This window comes from Epinephelus moara, chromosome 13 (assembly GCF_006386435.1).
Source record: "Epinephelus moara isolate mb chromosome 13, YSFRI_EMoa_1.0, whole genome shotgun sequence".
Taxonomy (NCBI): Eukaryota; Metazoa; Chordata; class Actinopteri; order Perciformes; family Serranidae; genus Epinephelus; species Epinephelus moara.
The window spans coordinates 18362189-18382647 of NC_065518.1; the positions used below are offsets into that span (position 1 = coordinate 18362189).

Genomic DNA, 20459 nt, shown 5'->3' on the forward strand with positions numbered 1-20459 from the left:
ACTGGTTTGTTTGTTCAGATGACTGAATGTATATATAAAGAAATCATATCATAACATATCAGCCAAAAAGCCTTTGGAATATATAAGAGCACACCCACTATCTCCTTGGTAACCCACCAATCTACCTGGTAGTACACCCAACCCATCAACAACCACAACACCGCCAACAGCTGGACTAACATATTTACCTTTACCTCAGACTATTCCATCTATCATCTACCCTATATATATATATATATATATATATATATATATACACATATAAATATAGTATCTAAACAAAATGTCTGTCTGTCCCATGAGGCTACAGTCCACAAAATAGTACTTATTTTGGCAACCAAAAGCACTTTGAGTCTTGGTTTGAATTTTGAACTACACTTTTCCGAGGAGCACCTGAAGGCACCAGAGCAGAGAGAGCAGTTTCCCACCGCAGCACGAGCTGCTGCATCAACTGTCTCCCCGCGCGAGCTGTGGAGCAGCCAGTCCACGACAAGTTAGCAGGACGTGTGTTGAACTCGTCAGTACGCGCAGTTTACATGGATGCTAACTGGATTTGACAACATTTGTCGGTAAGTTTGTGCCAACACGTCCTCAAACTGCCAAGTCACTGCACGTTCAGACGAGTCGCGAGCGGTTTGTTTGTGAAGTTGGTGTCAGTGTCAGCGGTTAACTAACTGGGGCACAGGAACCCCGAAGTCACCGAAATCAAGCTAACAGAGCCCGGTTTGCGTTTAGCCTGGTTTGCCTGGTTTGCCCGGTACTATAAATGAAAGTAGGTTAAAAGTTGTTTGCTCGACTCAGTTTGAACCAGGACAGCAAACTGAAATCACTCTCACTAACTGGGGGTCCTGCTGTGTTTTTTGGGGCTCTCCTCATGTTAATAAAAGCGCTTCAACTACCATTAGCCATCTTTTTAAATGTCTGTGCTGCCTTCAAGGTGCATTACTCTGTATAAAGGCTGCATCACTGACAAAGTTGCTTGTGTTTATTGACATTAGCTTATTTTTGGCTAACATTCAAATACAATTTCCATTCACTTTCATGTTGGGTGTGCACTTGTGCATGCTACTTTTCAGTCTGACAGGTCCGATTCTTGTTTGCTTACACAGAGTGCCCCAGACATCCCTTGGGCTCTGTGACCTTTGACCCTCTTGTATGTGATGCTGCAGCAGAGGTTGCTTTAAACTGAAGAGCTCCAAATGGAAATGGAAGCTCAGATAAATCAGATCCAGCAGGAAGTTTGGCTTGTGTCTGTGGTCCAGTGACACATGGGCAGCTTATGAAAAAAAATCACCCCCTATGACAGTCTTGACACTGACTACTAGGACAACATGGCCATATTTACAATAGAAAAGAGACTGGAGCTACTGTTGTTGACACAATGACAGTATGATTGCAGAAAAGTTCTTTGTAAAAACTTTAACTTCTCCCCAGATTGATGCTGTTTGCATTGTGCACATCTCCAGTCACCTTGTGTGCTCTAACATCAGGGCATAATATGAGGCAGCAGTTGGAGCGAAGGTGTGGTGATGTCTTGAGATAGAAATCAGGGGCAGTCAGGGATGGGAGACTGGTTGGACTTGTTGTTTTCGAACTCGTTCTCTACCTAAGTGCATCCTCACTTACAGAACTCCTCGTAGGTGCTTCCCATTTGATTGGTTGTCTCGGTGACATTCCACTTTGGAAGGGTGTTTGCGGCCAAAGTTGACCTTTGACCTTAAAACACGTAGCAGCTGTGGAATACATTCTTTTTCCATCATGCTTCTCAAGCTGCTTTGATTACCTGTGTCTAGAAATGACAGGTGCCCTGTGGAGATTTTTGTAAACTAACAAAAGTTATGTTTATTGCACCAAAATGCATTGCACAAATCCTAGAGTTGTAACAGTCATGTTGAATGTATTTTAATATCAAATATTTTGAATATTTTTAACCAAGCATTGTTTACATCCATGTTTACTAGCACTCTTCTTCTTCCCCGCCTTTCCCTGGTGTGTTGCTATGCACGGTTGAAGCCTCACCTAGGTAGTAGCCACAGCCAATGGGAAGCACTCACATGACCTGGATAATAACATGGCAGATGAAACAAATTTCAGATAATGAAAAAATAATATGACATGGGATGAAATTACACTGTTGTACATCATAAATGGAAATAGGCAGCCATATAGTTGTTAACATTAGCTCCTTTTACACTGCCTCTGAAAGGCAGAAAGTTCATGCCGTCATTCCACTTGCCGTGCCGTGTAAAAGGTACAGTTGCGGAATGGGGGGACATAGTTGTCTTGCCTTTAAGCTAGCAACGGAGGTAGCAACAGCGCCGAACATATGTCTGCACAAACAGGGCAGCTGGCAGGACGGGATCATGGGCAACACAAGTGTCACGTTTTGACAACGTGTTATGCATGTGACCCAACACCGGGAGATTTAAAAGTAGCTGATAGCAGTTAGCAGCTAACTCAAAGAATAAAAACAGCGGGCAAAAATGTCTGCAAATTGGAAAAACAATGAGGCCTGGGAGGTCCTTACCCTCCGAGCAGAGGTCGTGATCTGCCACTGTATAACAGGGACGGTAAATGATTGTTATTGCCATGTAATGCCATTGCTATTGTTCATAAAGCGCTGCCGACGCGTCTGTTATCACAATAGAGGCAGACACTTTTGTGTTAAATATCACGGCCGTCACACCTCTTTTGCTTCCGCAATGCCAACATGCTGTCCAAAATCACACACTTGAGTGGCATTATGTCGCTGTTCTGGGTAAAAATGCAAAGGAGGCACAAAGAAGGGACTTTGTGGCGGCACTATAGCGCCACCTCTATGTAGTCTAATCTAGTCTTAACGTTTTTCCCTTTACCAGCTGTCGCTCAGTGGAATAGTGTGAAACTGGTGGCAGGAATGTGTATTGGGTTGTCTGTGTATTTGCACATGCATGTGAGTGCTCATCCTTGTGTGCAACATCAACAAAACAGGGACCAGCTCATAAAACAACAATGCTCTATAGTGCTACTATTATGTCGAAAGTCCACAGGGTACCTTCAAGTCTGCTCTGTTTACAGTCACTTCACAGCAGTACACAATTAAAGGAGCTAAATGCTGCATTTAAATTCTTACACTGCCACGAAATTTCTGAGATTCAGGTAGTTTACACCTTGAGTTATTCACATTCGTATGTCCTTATGCTTTTCATGCTGTCTTACATACAGTTGCTCAGACAACACATGTGAACATGAACAAATTTTAGGCAAAGGCAAAACCACCGATCAAAGCCATTACTTTACATAATCAGATATAAAAGCCAGATCCCTTGCAGCAGAGTCTACTGGCTTCAGTGCTGAAACCAGACTTCCCCAAGCTTGAACTAGACCCTGATATGAACTTATTTTGACTTGGACTTGTCCGGGAAACAACTGGGAAGTGATTAACTGTAATTAGGCGGAGGCGTGTGTTGCGTGATTGCCATATGCTTACATGATGTTTAGTCTGTCCCCAGAAATGTAATGAAATTCTATAAATAAAAATAGGTGATTGCATGGAACTGATTTGACAGACTAGTTCATTTAATTTACAATAAACAGCAACAAGTTTGTTGTTTGTTGTATGAAAAACTTATGGCTTATCCTCATTTCTACTGGCGTGGATCACTTTTGTTATTCCTCAACAACACACTGTCTGTTGTTATAGACGCACACACACACACACACACACACACATTTATTCACAAATACTGGCGCTTATTTCATTCTCCACTTCAGCAGTCTCCGTCTTTGTGAGTCATCTTTTTGTCTGTCTTTGTTAACGAGTGCATGCACGCACCACGCACACTTGCATTCACACACTTATCCGCCGTGAAGATACAGTCACCCCTTCTTGAGTCAGCCCTTGTTACACTAACACAAGCATACTCACACACACACACACACACACACACACACACACATAGAGCCCCACTCTCTCTGCACACTTTCCACTGGCGTCTCTCTCTGCCCTGCCTTCTAATCAAAGCCATATGTTCCCCAGGTCCCTCGCATGAAAAGTCTGTTCTGTTTGCAGCACTGTTCCCAGCGTAACCAGCCTCGCACTTTGCTAACTGGCAGACGGGAGACTGTGTTGGAAATGAAAGGTAACCTGGCTGCAACAAAATGCAGGTTGATGTTTCATCCTTTTGACTTTCTTTTCCTTTCCTCGAAATGCTTTTGTCAAAGTCTGTTTGAGTTGTCTCTAGCTGATAAAAGCTGCTAATGGGAAGGTGGGTATTCTCTTGCATAAGTCCTTTGTGCAGTTGTGTTAGTATTTATGAGCTCTCCTGGTGGCTGGTTTGAAACGCTCTTCATGAACACTCCCTGACACAAGTGTTTGAGATTTCAGGGTGTGTAGGATCACATCGCCTCTTCAGAAGAATCAGCTGTCACTTTTTCTTATTAGAAAAACATGTGGTCCAGGAGGCCAGAAAGAGACTGGTTAAACTTATTAATCTGAAAACCATGACCATGACTAATAAAAACATAACCAGTGCTCTTGTCATGTGGGGGGACCCACTAGAAACTGGCATGTGACTCATTATGGGTCCCAACCCAAAAAATATAACCATACTCCCTTCAAATGAAGAGTAATACATGCTTTAAATTCTCCTCATAAAGGAGATGCCATCCTGTTGATCTGGTTATGGATAAAGTACAGATTCCACTCAGCTGGGTTTCTTCTCTGAAAATTTACAGGCCAGCAGATGGAAAGCAGTTTTCCATCAGATCTCTTGAGCTGTGATTCTCTGCCCAAAGCTGGCAGGGTCCGACCCATTGGGTTTGGACCAAGTCGAGCTTTTTGAATTTTCCCAAACTTCAATTAGGTCGGGCTTCAAGGCACTATTCAAATGTTCCCGTTGTAAAAACGGACTGATTGATTGTTGATGGCTGACTCCCATGTGTGATTAAGAAGTAGAAATCTACAATTTATGGTACACACTTGATGGTTTTGACTTTGAAAATAAGAGGTTGATTTAGATTTTGTTTTGAATCAAAATCATACGTTAGTAGGGTTGTGACTCATTAAATGCAGCAGTGGTTCAGGTTTGGGTTTGGGTTTAAACCGAGACCACGCCAGTTCTTTGATTAGAAACCTGGTCCAGTTTTCTCTCAGCCAGATCAAAACTCTGCTGCCAGCAGTCATTTTTTCAATAATGCAAAAATCTAAATTAGGTTTTTATTTGTTGTAATCACAAACACTCACATGGCATTCTGCTTTTATTTGTTGATTTTCCTCTTATAATCTAAATTTGTGTCTATGCTCCATCTGCTCTGGTCTCTCCCGTTCTCTTTGTCAGCTTCTTTTCAACTGCGACCAGTTTAAGGAATGTGATTCTATTGTAGTCATATGATGCGTCTTTTCTTCTCTGACCCCCCTGTGTTAAACAGAGGGGGGCTCTTTTGCACGAGTGTGTTAGTATACTGAAGATTTAAAGGGAACTGTGCAGGGTTTTCTTTTACTAGATCTCCACACCACATCTTGATTTCCAATACACTGCCACAATACAGAGTATCTACCTTACTTTACACAGCTCGCTTCACATTCCTCTTTAGCATGTATAAAGCTCTTAAAGGGATAGTTTGGATTTTTTGAAGTGGGGTTGTATGTTGTAGGTTCTTATCCATAGACAGTATACGCCTCTAGTTTGGAGAAGCAGGCAGGAGGACTGACATTAAAGCAAGGTAATGCACTGCTGTGAATGGGGCTAGCAGCAAATTCCAATTTAGCCAGCTAAAAAAAGTCCCACCTAAACATTCAATAACAATTTAAGTGTCTACTATATTGGGAATAGTTTCCCGGCTTTTCCTTGCCATAGACAGCTCATCCCGACGGAGAAGCCGTGTACAACTTCAGTTCCTCATACACGGTCTTTTTAAAGCCACCAGACTCTATTGACAAATACTAATTTTAGCCCGCTTGATGCTTCTGTTTTACTGCTTCCACGATCAGTTAGTGTGTTTATGTGATTGTGTGACTTTGGTGAATCTGAACTAACTTTTTTAAACGCCAAAGTTGCACAATAATAAATGATAATAAATAAAACTAACTGCAGTGTTTCCCACAGAAATAGAATCTATGTGTGGCGGTAGCTGACGGCAAGGGATGGTGTTGCTAGGTTTCCATTTCTTTTTTCCTGCATGTGTGTCCTTGCGTATCAGTCTATAGCCCCTTTTACACTGCCAGATTTTCCGCGAATGTTGGGCCGTTTTGCCGGCAAGCTGTGAGCGTTTAGACACAGAGCCGGATTGGCGAGTTGATCTGAGGTGCCCGATTTTCCGCCTCGTAGCATAGTCATATTGGCGGAACCCTTTTAGTTTAAACAGACCGAGGCGGCCTTCCGCAACAGGAGGGGCTGTTGATGATGCCGCATCATGTCACTGTTTACGTCACACGCTGAGCTACACGTTTTGTTACTTGCTCATGCCCCCCATTGCCCTGAAAAAGGCACATCAATGGATAAGATCAGGGGCTCCTGTGTCCAGCGATGTTGAATTACTGTTTTTCTAAATGGAGTCTGGCTTTAAAGAACACAATATGGCTTCAAAACAGTTTTGTTGCTGACCTGTCCACAGCAGTACATCACTTACATTCCATGTCAATACTCCTGCCTGTTCCTCCGAAGTGGGGGCTTGCAGACTGACATCTGCTGTGAGTAATGCACTAACTATGGACCTCTTACGACCCCCTTCAAATGATCAGTTATTCCTTGAATAATAAATTGTCAAAAATTCTTCTTTGTTTTCACAAAGAATATGTTACTTCTCTTTTGCCAGCTCACTGGAGATATGTTATTTAATTTTGTTTGGTATTTTCATTGTCTTCCAGGGAATACTTGTCAGTCATTAACTTTTGAAGGTAAAGTTATTTTTTCCCGTAGTCAGTCCAGTGGTTTCGGCCAGATTAAGACTGAAAGCAAGTATGTTATCAGTGCATCCCTTGTTGCATTACACTCTCTCACGTGTAATATTCTCTCTAAAGGATTGTTTTTCCCTTATTTCCTCTTCTCGCCAGTCCTGTTACTTGACTCACTTCTCAGAGTTTCTTAGATTATGAATGGAATTCACATTAGTTAGGTTTTGGAACTTTCTCTTTAGCACTAGTAGTCACCTTTTTGGCATCACCAAAGCATTCGTGACTGAAAAGATGATCTAATTGAAATCTGTGTTGTCAGCTGCATGCCTGTCTCTTTGCAGCTGGGTGACACAGTTGGAGCGTCACTCTTTTGTACTCACATGGCATATGCTGTTTTTTCCATGGCCCATACACAACAGAAAAGGGGATTCCTTCCCTCCCTGACCTGCTTATTATGCTGGAGGAATTCTACAGATCCAGCACAGAATCTTAGTGTGAAGTATTTAGCCGAGTAATTTGGAGGCTCAGGAGGATAAGTGACATTTCAGCTCAGTTTGAATCCAGCTCTCATTTTACACTTTTAGATTTTCCATGCCATTTACTCTCCCTCTTACTCTCCTTATCCACTGACTCTGTTGTATCAAAGTGAACTTCAGAAATAATGAAAAATACAAAGCAGTAATTCACGGTGCTGCTTTCCACCTCACTGATTTGGCCATACTTTCCTGCACTCCATGTGAAGTTAGACCTAATAATCACATACCAGGGCATGAGTCATCGTTTGGATGAGTTGTGAAATAATCCTCCATGAATGAACATTAGAAAAAGGCTTTTATGTGAGCGTGAAGGCCTCCTGTTGAGGGGATAAACAATGATTTAGGACACGGTTGCAAAAAAGGTTCTGTTCCTGAGACACGAACTCATTAAAACAAATTGTTACTCATGTTGATTGACTACCCACTGAGACAATAGGTTATTACACAAGAGGCATTAGTGTTTAAATCCATAATTTCAATAAGAGGTCGAATGTGTTAACTTAAAAAAAAAAACTGTCCTTCTTTAGAGCTGTGACAGATTTAGATTCACATCCATCAATCAGCACCCCAGTCGCCAGAATAAATGTTGGCATTGTACACTTATGCAAACCACGAAAATGTAACATTAGTATGTTTCATATATAGCGGATATGTTGAAAATTTCAATTTGATGTTGTGACAGCACTGTGGTTAATGTGTGGTTAGGTTTAGGCACTTAAACTACTTGGTAAGGGTTAGGAAAACATCATGTTTTGGCTTAATATACCCAGTTTGGTTGCTACAAACACTGCAGGAAGTGTCACGAACTCTCGTTAAAAAAAAAGAAATGGTTTTGGCGCTATAACACAGCTGGACCTGTCTCGTACTCTTGGTAAAAACACAACAAAACACTTTTGTCGCTACCAAAATGGCTGGAAATGTCTCAACCTGTCGTTAAAAAATACCCACTATTCGTTGGTTTTGAACAGTGTTCTGCTGCTTGGCAGCCTGGGTGGTGTCTCACCATCACCATACCCTCCTCCTCCTCCTCCTCCTCCTCCTCCTCCTCCTCCTCCTCCTCTTGATGAGAAACTCAGCTTATGTGCATGTAATCTGAGCTACATCCCTTTAGAAATGTTGAAATGATTAGTATGAAACTAACAAATGTAACATGTCTGTGGTTTGCAAAACGTACAGTGCCAGCATTTTATTCTGGTGACTGGGCTTTTACTAGCTATAACCACCTTGATCTACCATTAGCTTATGAAGTGCTTATGGCTAACAGTTTCCTACCTTCATCCATTAAAATTACCTCCTGAGACCCTGTGTCCTCATATGAGGACACCACATTTTTGGTTTCCTGCACCTTATACTTCATTCTACTTAACTCAGACCTGTTGTCCTTGTTTGAGGACACTTGCTGTGCCATCTAGTGGTAGTAAGAGTACAATGCACTAATCCATGGTAAAGCAAGATAGCAGCCATCTCTGCCAAGTCACTCTGCAGCCGATCCGGACACAAAAGTGGGCAAGGTACAAAACCTGATCACATGCTATGGTTGAAACTTGTTTATTTATAATTGATTAAGTTTGTAGTCTGACAACAAATTTGACCAATTTAAGCAACAGTAACACGATAAGATGCTGTAGGATGTACTCGTTTGACGACATTGGGACTTTATTTTTGTCTTGTTTGAGGACATTGGGATTTTTTGAGATGTACTTTAAATCAGTGGTTCCCAGCTGGTGGGTCGCAGTCCAGAAGTGGGTTGCTGGTCCATTGTAACTTGTGAACATATTAAGTTTTTAAAAAGCACACTTTCTTTTGAAGTACAGTGAATTCCTGGCACAAGCTTTTATTTTAAAATACTGTTTCATGCTGTAGAGTGAGTGAATAACGAACAGCTGCTCAACAGAGACAGAAAAGTAGCTCCACAACATGGCCAAACACAAGTATGATGATGAATATATTGAACTTTGTGGACCTTGAACTGATAACTAAAGACAAATCTGGACCTTGTGGCTGGACCAGTTGGGAACCACTGCTTTAAATTGTACTAAAACTCTCAAGTAAAACTTGACCTGTGATGTCACACCACATTGCAATACTGTGACATGCCCTGTATGTGAAAGCGACATTAGTATTACATGGTGTTAGCTCCAACACAAATTACACTGTACATCATTTTCTACTTGATGTATGGCAGTGTCGAAATACTCTCTTGAGATAAATGAGGGAACAAGTGACACGTCACACCCACAAATACAAAAAACCCCAACAAAAAACAGCACAGTTTTGTTGTTAACCATCTGATTTTGATTATATCCCGTTTCTTCAGGACTGTCAGAGGTGCTGAGATCATCCCCTTTTGCTTTCATCAACATGTGTTACACTTTATTGCAGCACGGAATATGTTGGTAGTACCCAGCAGTTCTCTTTTAAAACAAGATGAGCAGACAACTGTCTGTCCGTATTTCATCTGTTTTTTTCCAGTGCTGCAGCTGAGATCACTGTTTTCCTTGGCTTTTATTGAAGTATACAAGCTGTTTGAAGTAGTGTACAAGCCCATGTTCAAACCTTTGCCTCAACTATGTTTTAATATTTCTAAAATCCAGGTTGTTGTCTGGGATTGTCTAGAATACAACCAAGGGCCTATGTGCTATAGTTTAAAGGGGAACACCACCTAAAGTAAGAGTTGCATATGTTATTTCCACGGCCAACGAAAGTTCAATCAATGTTTGTGAACATGAGCTGCTCTCCCACAAAGCCAGATGCCAGAAAAGTAGGCTAAGTCTCAACACTTGTGATGTCATAGGGTTTAAAGTCTGGAGCTGCTCCATAGACAATGCATGAGAGCCTGATTTTGTGGACCCAAAGAATGTTTGTTTTCTGTTTTACACCCAAATGAGCTTTATTCCACTGTAGTGTTCTCAGCGTTGAAACAGAAAATGTACCCATGTACTCAAAGCATTGCACTTCTAGGTAGACAACTGGCAATAGATTTTAGTTGCGTAGTGTGTGTTTGTAAATCCAGTATAATGGAGTGTGCTGTTGTTTGATGTAACAGATCGTTCTGTTTTTACGTAAGTTCACAAACAACCACATGAACCACACATACACTTAGCTTGGCGCTCTGCTGCTCTGTCTCCACAGACAGAGTGCCCAGAGTATGCTCTACTGCTCAGGGAGTGTGGTGCTCTGAATAACATAATGGTGCATTTCAACAGTGCTCAGAATTTATGTACGGTCCGGTTTGTGCCAAAGTGTGCTTCGGCAGTTGGAGTGAGTATTTCCAAAGAAATGTAAGTCCCCATTGGTTACCTGGCAACCTGATGGGCACAACAAGACTTGGCCTACACAGGTTTTCAGCGTCAACGCAACTGTATTATCTCTGAGTGTGAACACAGTGTAAAAACAGAGCAGAAAAAAAGACATGCATGTGACTCAGGTGTGCAAAAGCTCCACTGTTTAACATTTTTTGTTATTCAAAGAAAAAACCTGCTCAGCCTGTCTGCCTGGCGTTAATTTCATTATAAAATAGGATATTAATCCTTGTTAAGGGACATGCTGTTCAGTTGGGAAGCAATGGCGCTTGTGCGTTGAGTCTCAAATTCATGGCATTCCTGGAATTTAAGCTCTTGTTGCATAGTAAGTTGTTTCAGTATATTGCCGGTGCTTTGTCCGCTACTTGAAATTATCATTTTTCAGACATACCACTCACTGTCATCTTTCTTTGTAAAATGAAGCCACATAAAATGAAGCCATTGGCATAAAAAGGAATTGATAAGATTGGAGACATATGTTTCTGAATTTGGAACAGGTTCTCAACTGGAACTGGTTCGTGAGTCCCTTCCCTTAATAAAAAAGATCTAACTTGTAAATTGGTGAGTTTTAGAGGTGCTGGTGGGGGGTGAGATGGGGTGATTGATATCTTTGACCAGAACAAGTTATCTCTGTTGTTTCTAGTTTTTCTACTAAGCTAACCAGCTGCTGTGTAACTCTTATTTTAGTTATTTTCAAAGGGGAGACATTTTACACCTACTTCCATGAACAAAATGGTTTCAGGTTTCAATTTTAGTAATTAAACAGTTGCTTAACCAAAATAACCCCCATCATTCTGACTGATAATAATATAAAATCTGTAATATTATGATACGGTAAAACCTCAATATTTTCTGAGACTGTTATCATACTGTGAAAATCTCGTGACGTTGCAACCCTACAACATATTCAGCATCTCATTTAGGACAAACCATTCATGGTTATGTGTCACCGCAGTCTGCCACATCCTGTGCTGTAACTGTCTGTCAAATGACTATTAAGGTAACACATTTACATCAACAAACCTCAGAAACACGTTCTGATTGGCTGCTGACTTGGCAGACTGACTGTGGAAGGCCCATCCCACATGTCAGTGCCTGTCGCTCTCTCACACACTAACTCTCTTTCACTCTCTGTCTGTGTGTTTCTCAGCTGACAACAACACAGTGAGCGGGAATCCTGATTCACCTGGAAAACCTGGAGTATTATATTTACAAGACTTTTTACAAGGCTACCTGCCTACTTTAGTGTAAGTATTATCATTAAATTATACCTACCTCATTGTAGTGCTTAGATTTTTGTACCATTTTAGATAATTCCTAGAAGAAGAAGGAGTCTGGTGTTATGAGTTCCATGTGCTTTACAATATTGTATATAATACGACAAGTCAAGTAGAAGTGATTGAGGGTTTTCTTGGTCAGTGCACTTGTCACTCTGTGTGACCTGGTTTCCCTTGTGGGTGTGCATGTGGGTGTGTGTTTGTCTGCGTTTTTGGCCCAAGGCTGAGATTTAGCCTGGAAGAGCCATTTGATTTCCCGGTCAGGGTCACAGTTCAGCTGATAACAAGAGCTACTTTGAACTGTGTTCAGTGTGTGTGCATGTTTTAAGGTTAGCAACTGAAGAGATTGTATCATTATTTTTTGATTACTAGCAGTTCTCTTTTATTTGTAAATGTCTGCTATGGTTGTGGTGCTGTGAAGTCTTTATTGTTGCCATTTAATTTTCTATTTCTGTAAGTTCTGAGAAGTAAACGCAGCCATAAGGATCAAGACTAAATGAACAGCTGTTGCACATCTATATCAAACCTTAATTCAAGTCCACATGCTTCCATTTAAAATAACCACAGTGTGGAAATGCTATCCTGTTACTAATTTCAGAGTGTTTTTAAATTAGCTCGATGGTAAGCACAGCTGTCTATCTGTGGATTCAGGATTTAAAGCCACAGTGTGAAAATTCTTGCCTGGAGTAGCCAAAAAGTTACGCTAGTCTCGCCCTTCTAACCCATATTTGGACAGGTTCATGCCCTATTGTGTGTCAAGCGTGTCCGTGTCCTTGAATGACATCAGCGTCAAGGCGACAGCTAACATCTGTACAGCCACAACATTAGCCGAAGCAGCAGACGATGAACACAGATGGTTCCCAAATAGAACATTGTTGTTTTCCGTGTTTTTTATTGCATCTTGTCTGCACATTGCTGTACTTTTGTTTCTCATTGCTCCTCCCAGTCGTTTCGGTTGGTAGGACTTGCCTGTGCTACGGTTGCTGATCTCCGCCCAAGCTTATTGGCATGTTCATGCATACCAAACTTCATGCGTGATTTCAGGTAATTAAGAATATAGGCATGTCCTCACAGGTACACAGAAAGGTAGACTACTCTTATTGTATTTTATTTATGATTTACAGAAGGTGAGAGTCTCATAAGACACAGGCATTGGGGAGAGATATTGTTCATCTCATGCAGTGGCTGAAGGCTTTGCACATATACTTTGTCAACTTTTGATATATCTGGTTCAACCTGTTCGTTGACTGTGACACATGCAGGTGAGATTCCTCCTGTTTTGGATCAGGGTGGGCTGTCAGTACTACAAAATGTAAACTCACATGAATGCTGATTTTGCTGATAAGGATATGGGCTTTTGAAAACTGATTTGATTCCCTCAGCTGAGGTGGAGATTTTTTTCCCCTCAAACATTCAAACATTGAGATGAAGTGGTTGAGGTGAAGAGAAACCTCTTCAGCATATCAGTGTGTCAGAAGTCTTGATGTGTCTCTCACTTTAATCTGGAGTGTAGCTCCAGGGAAGCAGCTCCCATGTGTTTCAGTTTCAGTCACAGAGATTGTGCAACTGAAATCTATTATTTACCTTGGAACTTGTAGTCAGTTAAATAATGTGCGCTAATACGCTGCATGTGTGTGTCTTTTTAAAGTTTGGGGTTCGTTTTGGTACGAATTATTATTCATTAAATAAGATAAACTTTATTAATACTATGCAGGGAACATTGTGGATTATTTTTTAAATTCTGTTTTTATATAAAACAGGTCACTGGGATATTAAAAGCAGATATTATGCACATCCCATGATCCCGGAACCTGTATACCCTGTCTTCCCAGATCTGCTTTATAAAAGGCAACAAATCCTGTTTGCACCCTCCATCAGCCTTATTTTACAGTGTTGGTGTGCTGCAAAATGTTTTGATGTGTAACCATGACAAAGTTACTACGAGTGTATGTATGTGTCATCCTGGTGAAATGTGGTCCTGGTGACACCTATTTTAGCAGGAACTACCACAGACGTGGTTTGGAATACTTTACCAGGTGTTTATACATTTGTGTGTGGACAGATTGTGTCACTGTGATAGTGTCACAACCCTGCAAGATGCAGCCATGAAACTTTACAGGTGTGTAGCTGAGATTAAAATGAACGCTGAGTTATAGGATGGGTGTGGTCTGAGCAAAGGTGCTGGAAGTAAGGGGGTAGGAAGTAGGGAAGGGGCCATTTCTCTTCCCCTTTACGCCCCCTGGCCCACATTTATTTTAAGTAATGGATTGCTGCATCATGGCTGGAGTGACGCCAAGATGGTCTCAAGTATCAATTCAGATTTTATATATAGAAGGCAGAATTATGTAACCACCTTCACTGGCGTGTCTCCTGTTTATTATTATAGGTGTGGCTCACTCTTTAAAACTGTCTCAGCACCTCCAGTAAAACACTAATGATGCCCAGTGATCAATGCAGGCCTGTGGTGGGCAAGTGGGTCAAAAATCTACTTGCCCAAAGTCAGTTTTGACTTGCCCCCATACAAAATGTTTTATTTATTAGCACCTATCAAATAACAACAAATACTTAAGTTTATTGTTGTGGTGTGATGTTGAGAAACCTGACAGGTCTATGTAAAACTACTGTGTTTTATCCGTCTTGCTGTCAGACTTGCAGCTCTTTACCCACTGTGCCCAATTGGTACTGCATATGTACAACTGTCAACAGAGAAGGGAGGGAGATGGCTCACTCACTGAGCTGCTTATATCATCAGCTCCGGATAAAGCAACGTGTTTTATTTTTTAACCACTTGCCTGGCTTGGCAAGTGAGTTGATAGATTTACTAACCTGATGTGGAATTTTTCTTGCCCTGGGCAAACAGGCAATCCTTATTGTTAAACCCTGATTAGGGAAGCACGATATTGGGAGTTTTTTGCCGATATCCGATATGCCGATGTGTAACAACTCATTTGACCAATAACCAATACCAATTAGGCTTGTCACGATACCAGAATTTCAGTAGTCGATATCAATACCAGTGAATTTCCATGATTCTCGATACTCGATACCACAAAAACAGAACTCATGTATTTCTAAATTCACTGCTTTACTAAAACTGTTTCAAACTTTAACTTTAACTCTTAGGCCTCATTTACACTGCAAGCAATCCACAAGCGTAGCGGCAGCACACGTGTATTCACACCAAGACCAAACAGACGCGTCGTGCAGCGGCCACTGCTGTCCCGTCAAAATACAAACCACACCCGAACAGTTGGTGGCGGTAGTGCACCGTGTTTGCAAATCTCCAATAAAACCCAAAGAAGAAGACGTGAGTTTGGACCCAAAGCCCAGGGTGGACAGGTTCGCGCGCCAGGGATTATTCCAACGCTATGAGAATTAATATTTAGCACTACAAATGGGTAAGTACATGAAACACGTGGCTGTCAGGTCTCGCTTGGTCAAGGGGGAGATGTCTATGGTGGCCGAGAGAGGTCACAACACACGCAAACTAGTGTTTTTTGTTGAATACCGCGACCATTCGCTCGCAACTCACGCAAAAAATCGGCGTCTCTTCTATTTTTTCTTGTGGTGTAAATGAGGCCTACACGAATCTTACTACCAGACTTTTCGACAAGCCGAGGTGTTGTGGCTCCAGTAGCACTTGTTTTTCTTTTTTTTTTTTGGGGCATTTTGCCTTTAATGGACAGGACAGGTAAGCGTGAAGGGGGGAGAGAGAGAAGGGGGGATGACATGCAGCAAAGGGCCACAGGCCGGATCCGAACCCAGGCCGCTGCGGCAACAGCCCTGTACATGGGGTGCCTGCTCCACCACTAAGCCAATGACACCCCCTCCAGTAGCACTTGTAAAAGCCATTGTTTCTAGCAAAGACGATGGAGAACAGGCGTTCTTCTTCGGCGCTCATCTTTGGCACCGACTGACGCACGTATACTGCCCCTGTCAGTTCTGGCAGGAGTCGACACGGCTTGCTGAGGGCAAAGTTGTATCCGGTACTTACGTTACCGAAAAAAACAGGTACCAACGTATGTTTGCATGTTTGCATCGACTTGGTACCGAAGTATCGGTTCTCATGACAGCACTAATACCAGTATCGATATATCCACTTTTTTTCCCTAAATAATTTTAGTGATCCTTAAGTCTCTTCTGTAGTGGGATTAGTATCATATTACGCATGTATACTCTTATTGTGATGGCCCACCAGCAGATGAAGACATGAAATGCAATGCTTGTCAGTGTAAGTAATATTTATTCATTGTGCAAAATAAGAGCATGTTGGCCAATTCCGATATTTTAAAGCCAATATCGGACGATGCTGATATCATGCATTCCTAGCCTTTATGTGTGGAACTCTAGTGTTTTGGCATTGCACAAAATGAGCATAACTCAAGCAGTGCTACCTCTAAAAGTCTTTAGTCTTTTTTTTGAGCTATCAAATCAGTGTTCTCAAAAGGCAGAAGCTAAGCTGCAAAGTAGAGGAAGACATATGAAGGTTAGATGTCACTGTGAGCTTATGAATGGAGCACTTGTCTGTTTCATCCCTTTGGCTTAAGTCTTGTCTGTGTGAATGTAGCACAGAGCCTTGAAAAGAGGCTGCAGACACGCAGCACAGACACCTTGATAAATGTGTGTGTCTGAGCATGTGGGTGGTGTTGGGAACCAGAATGCTTTGACTGCATTATTTACCATGTATCAATGAGTTGTGCCCTTTCCTCCCTATTTGTATAGTATAATACACACATGCACTAAAAATGTTGCCGGTCCTCCCTCCCTGGTCGGTCCCACATTCCTTCAGTGGCCCACGCACTTTGGCAGGGACATAGGGCTGTGGTCGCTCTAATTATGAGGTTTCAGGCACTAGTTTTTGGATTTATACATTGCTGGCCACCGTTGACGATACCAGAACCACACAATTAGTATGCGTACATGTTGTGGGTGAGTGTCTCTGTTATGGATGTATTTCGTGCAAGCAGGGTGAAAAACTACTGTCTGCCCAGCTCTGATTAATGCAGCTACCAGAGTGATAGATTGATCTAGACAGAATAATTGAAATTAAGTCAGTTTTTCTGAGATATTGGATACGAGACATAATTTCCTGTTTATTGTCGAGCTGTGTTTGATGAAAAGCAGCGACTAAAAGTGGACTGTTTGGTTTCATAGGCATCCTTGCCTTTTCTCTTCTCTAGCTGGCACTCTGCAGACTGAGTTTGCATAATTGCCTCCTTTTTAGCAGTAAGAGCTTTCATTAAAGACAAGAGACTTGTATTTCAAGACTGCTGGACAACATCAAAAATAAATAAGCTGATTGTGATAATTGTAGTCAAATGCCTTGATAACATTGCCAGTGTTTGTGGATGAGTAGGAGGAAAGTTTAGGGGAGTATCGATATTTGATTGTATAAGTAACGTCTGTATTTATTAACTAGCTTTCAAGCTCAAAACATGTTGTTACAGATAACATTAGGTGTGTTTCCATCCAACTGTTTTATGCACTTTGTGCGCTTTGGTGAATAAATAATGACATACCTCTCTTCATCATCTCTGGAAGGCTTTTAACACGGTCATGCGCACAGCACTGTTACCAGAACTCTTCCAAGTGCACATAGCTGTAATATTAGTTGTTTGTTTTTTTTAAGGTCATTTATATTGCGTTTTTGAGTTTATTGATAGGACAGCCAGAACTAGTGGGAGAGAAAGGGGGATAACAGGTAGCAAAGGGCCACAGGTTAGAATTAGGACTGCCCCCGACTAAGAATATTCCTAGTCGACCAATAGTAATCATTTAGGGCCATTCGTCAACTTGTCGCCCGCATGTTTACGGTATTAATGTAATTATTAAATTATATATTTTAGGCGGGAAAACACAATGGTTTGTGTTGGAGGTGTGAGAAAGAATAGTATCAGTAACATTGTTAACACTGTGCTACATTACAGAGAAATACAAAACCGTACTAATGAACCTTCATTAATATAGGCCTATATTTTATCTACAAGTGCACGTCACACACTGAGCGAGCCGCCTGTTAATGACGCTGTCGGCAAAGCAGTAATGATTGTGCTAAGTGGCTAAAGGGCATGTAGCTACTTCCATGTTTTAGATGATACGTCATGTTTGTAGTCGACCAATGAAGATGAGTTTACATATCACCTTGGGTTCGTCCTTCACCTTCTCAAAATGATCCCACACTTTTGATTTCCTGCCCGACATGTTATTAACTAGCCTGTGGAATAACCGCAGGTACCAGCCCTGTAAATTAGGGGCTATACACATGCCGCGTCTTTAACCTACTGCAAAACGCGAGATTGGGCGCTGGGCGCTACTCCTGTGCCTTTCCTGTGCCATCTTTTAAGAGTGCTGTGGCAGGTTGCATCAGTGGTTGTCATGCAGCATTAACAAGTATCATATAGTATAGCCCATTTATTTTTTGGTGTTGTTGTTGTTGGACAGTAGTGGATGGAAAAGCATTTAAATTCACATTTTCTTTTGCTAATTTTCTGATAAATTGGTTAAAATTTGCTCTACATTTGGGTGGAAATCCAACTAGTGAAATTAATTACTTTTGCTTACACCTTATGGAATCCTTCTTTTCAACTGAATTTTAATTTCAGTGCTTCTAATTTTAATCCAAAGTTGCGTTTTTTAATATTTTGGGAGCATTTCGTGCCTTTTAAGATAGTAGATAGTAGAGAGACAACAGGGAACAAGGGAGAAAGAGATGGGGAGTAACATGTTCAAACGTCACTCTGCAATTGTCAAGTTCATGGTCATCACAATAACTCCTAAGCCACCAGCATACCCCTATTTTTATCTTTATTTACACTGACATCACATCATGGAGATTTCAAGATGCAGTGCACCAGTCCAACACAGTTTTTCTTATTATCCAGAAAATAATAGCTCATGGTGATGCTAGATAACTGTGGGCAGTCTAGTTATGGGAACCAATTTTTAGACCACATTGATGTTGATATGACTCCCTTGAAGTTTTCCCATGGTGTTAATCCATACTTTTTCTCCAACACACTACTTCACTGAGGGATTAAGCACATAACACGTGCCATAGCTCATACATCATCTCAGGAAATTGGGATAAATGTGCTGTTTATAGTTTTATTCTCATTGCCCCAGAAAGTTGGTATTTTTTATGGGTATAACATGAGTGTTGTTCCTTCCCTCATTTTTCCCTTTCCCGCTTAAACTCAGTATTTGTTGTTTCAGTTGCTTCGGTCACAATGGCTCACGCTGTGTCTGGTGATTTGGCTGAATAGTTTCAGATAAGAAAGCTGATGTGATGAAAGAAGAGAGCACAGAGGGAATGAGAAAAAGTCTTTTAAAGTTAGTAAAATGTGTTTCTCGTGTGTTTCTTTCAGTTTCATCCATTGTTCTATTAACTCAATCTTAAAGTTTGTTGCTTTCTCACTTAATCCTCTTTGAATAAGCTTTGATGGCAGTAATGTCGAGCATTTATTTAATTGCACATTAAAAATACAGTGGAAATTGCTTTGAATTATGATTGGTGTGTCTGTGTTTCTCTTTCTCTTTTTCTCTCTCAGGACCTGCAGATGGATAACCATGGCACAGATACATGTCAGGACCAATCAGGGCTAGTGCGCACAGGCACACACACACGGCCCTGTGAGCTGTGACTGTGACTATCAAGGAAATTCCTCAGTCCTCCAGGGTCACCTCCGTGGGCTCTCTATCTGGCCATTTGTACAGCTGCACAAGCTTCTGTTTCTACAACACACACACACAGAGCACACTCTGTATGGACATGTTGTCTTAGTCACTCAAGAGGTCACTGGAAGCTGAAGTCATTATTTGCCCCAGCGCAGGCCTATGACCATGATAGTGCACTGAAATTGAGAGAGAAGCTTGGGACTGTTATGTAGCATGACCTGAAGTGGATCGCTCTCATCATCTAAGTAAGTATTTTAACTGAAATACAGAAGGTTTGGTGCTGATGATAGTGAGTCACTCACTCATTCAGTCAATCAGCCACAGTGTGGAGCTGCAACAGAGAGATGTGCTTTAATCCCACACAGCTGAAACAATGTAGATATATTAATGAATATGTGCTCCATGCAGGGACTCACTATCATTAGTCATCCAGACCATCTGAGTTACAAACGTGACACTGCTGTCACCTTACATAATATATGGGGTTTTGAAGTCTGCAAATTTCATTTCCTCTGCAAATTTCATTTCCTCTTGCTGCTCTATGGAGCCACTAATTGAGACGGAAGACGTCTCTTCTCAAATGTAAGGGATTAAGAGAGTCCTAGAGAAATGTAATTGACTGATGCTTGCATCACAAATGCAGTCTGATGCAACTAGTTTTAGATAGATAAAGGACTTAAAGCAGTTGGTCACTTTTATGAAAACAATTTTTTGTTGCATTTGCTGAAACTGTCACTATATTCTGAAAGAAGTACATGAGACAGATAACCTGAAGAAAATTATGTCACTCTCCCTC

General features: G+C 41.4%; 1 protein-coding gene across 8 annotated transcripts in view; it reads left to right on the forward strand.

The window, feature by feature from the left end:
* Positions 1-453: 453 nt before the first annotated feature.
* The window catches only part of plce1 (phospholipase C, epsilon 1), a 131030-nt gene continuing 111024 nt past the window's right edge, over positions 454-20459 (forward strand). For 5 of the 8 annotated variants that reach the window (XM_050059935.1, XM_050059939.1, XM_050059940.1 and 2 more), the window contains exons 1-4: positions 454-569; positions 4019-4121; positions 11863-11959; positions 19537-19908. The gene's annotated coding sequence lies outside the window, so the exon portion shown is untranslated. Of the gene's footprint in view, positions 570-4018; positions 4122-11862; positions 11960-19291; positions 19319-19536; positions 19909-20459 lie in introns of those variants that run through there. The other 3 variants (XM_050059936.1, XM_050059937.1, XM_050059938.1) reach the window with 3 other exon arrangements.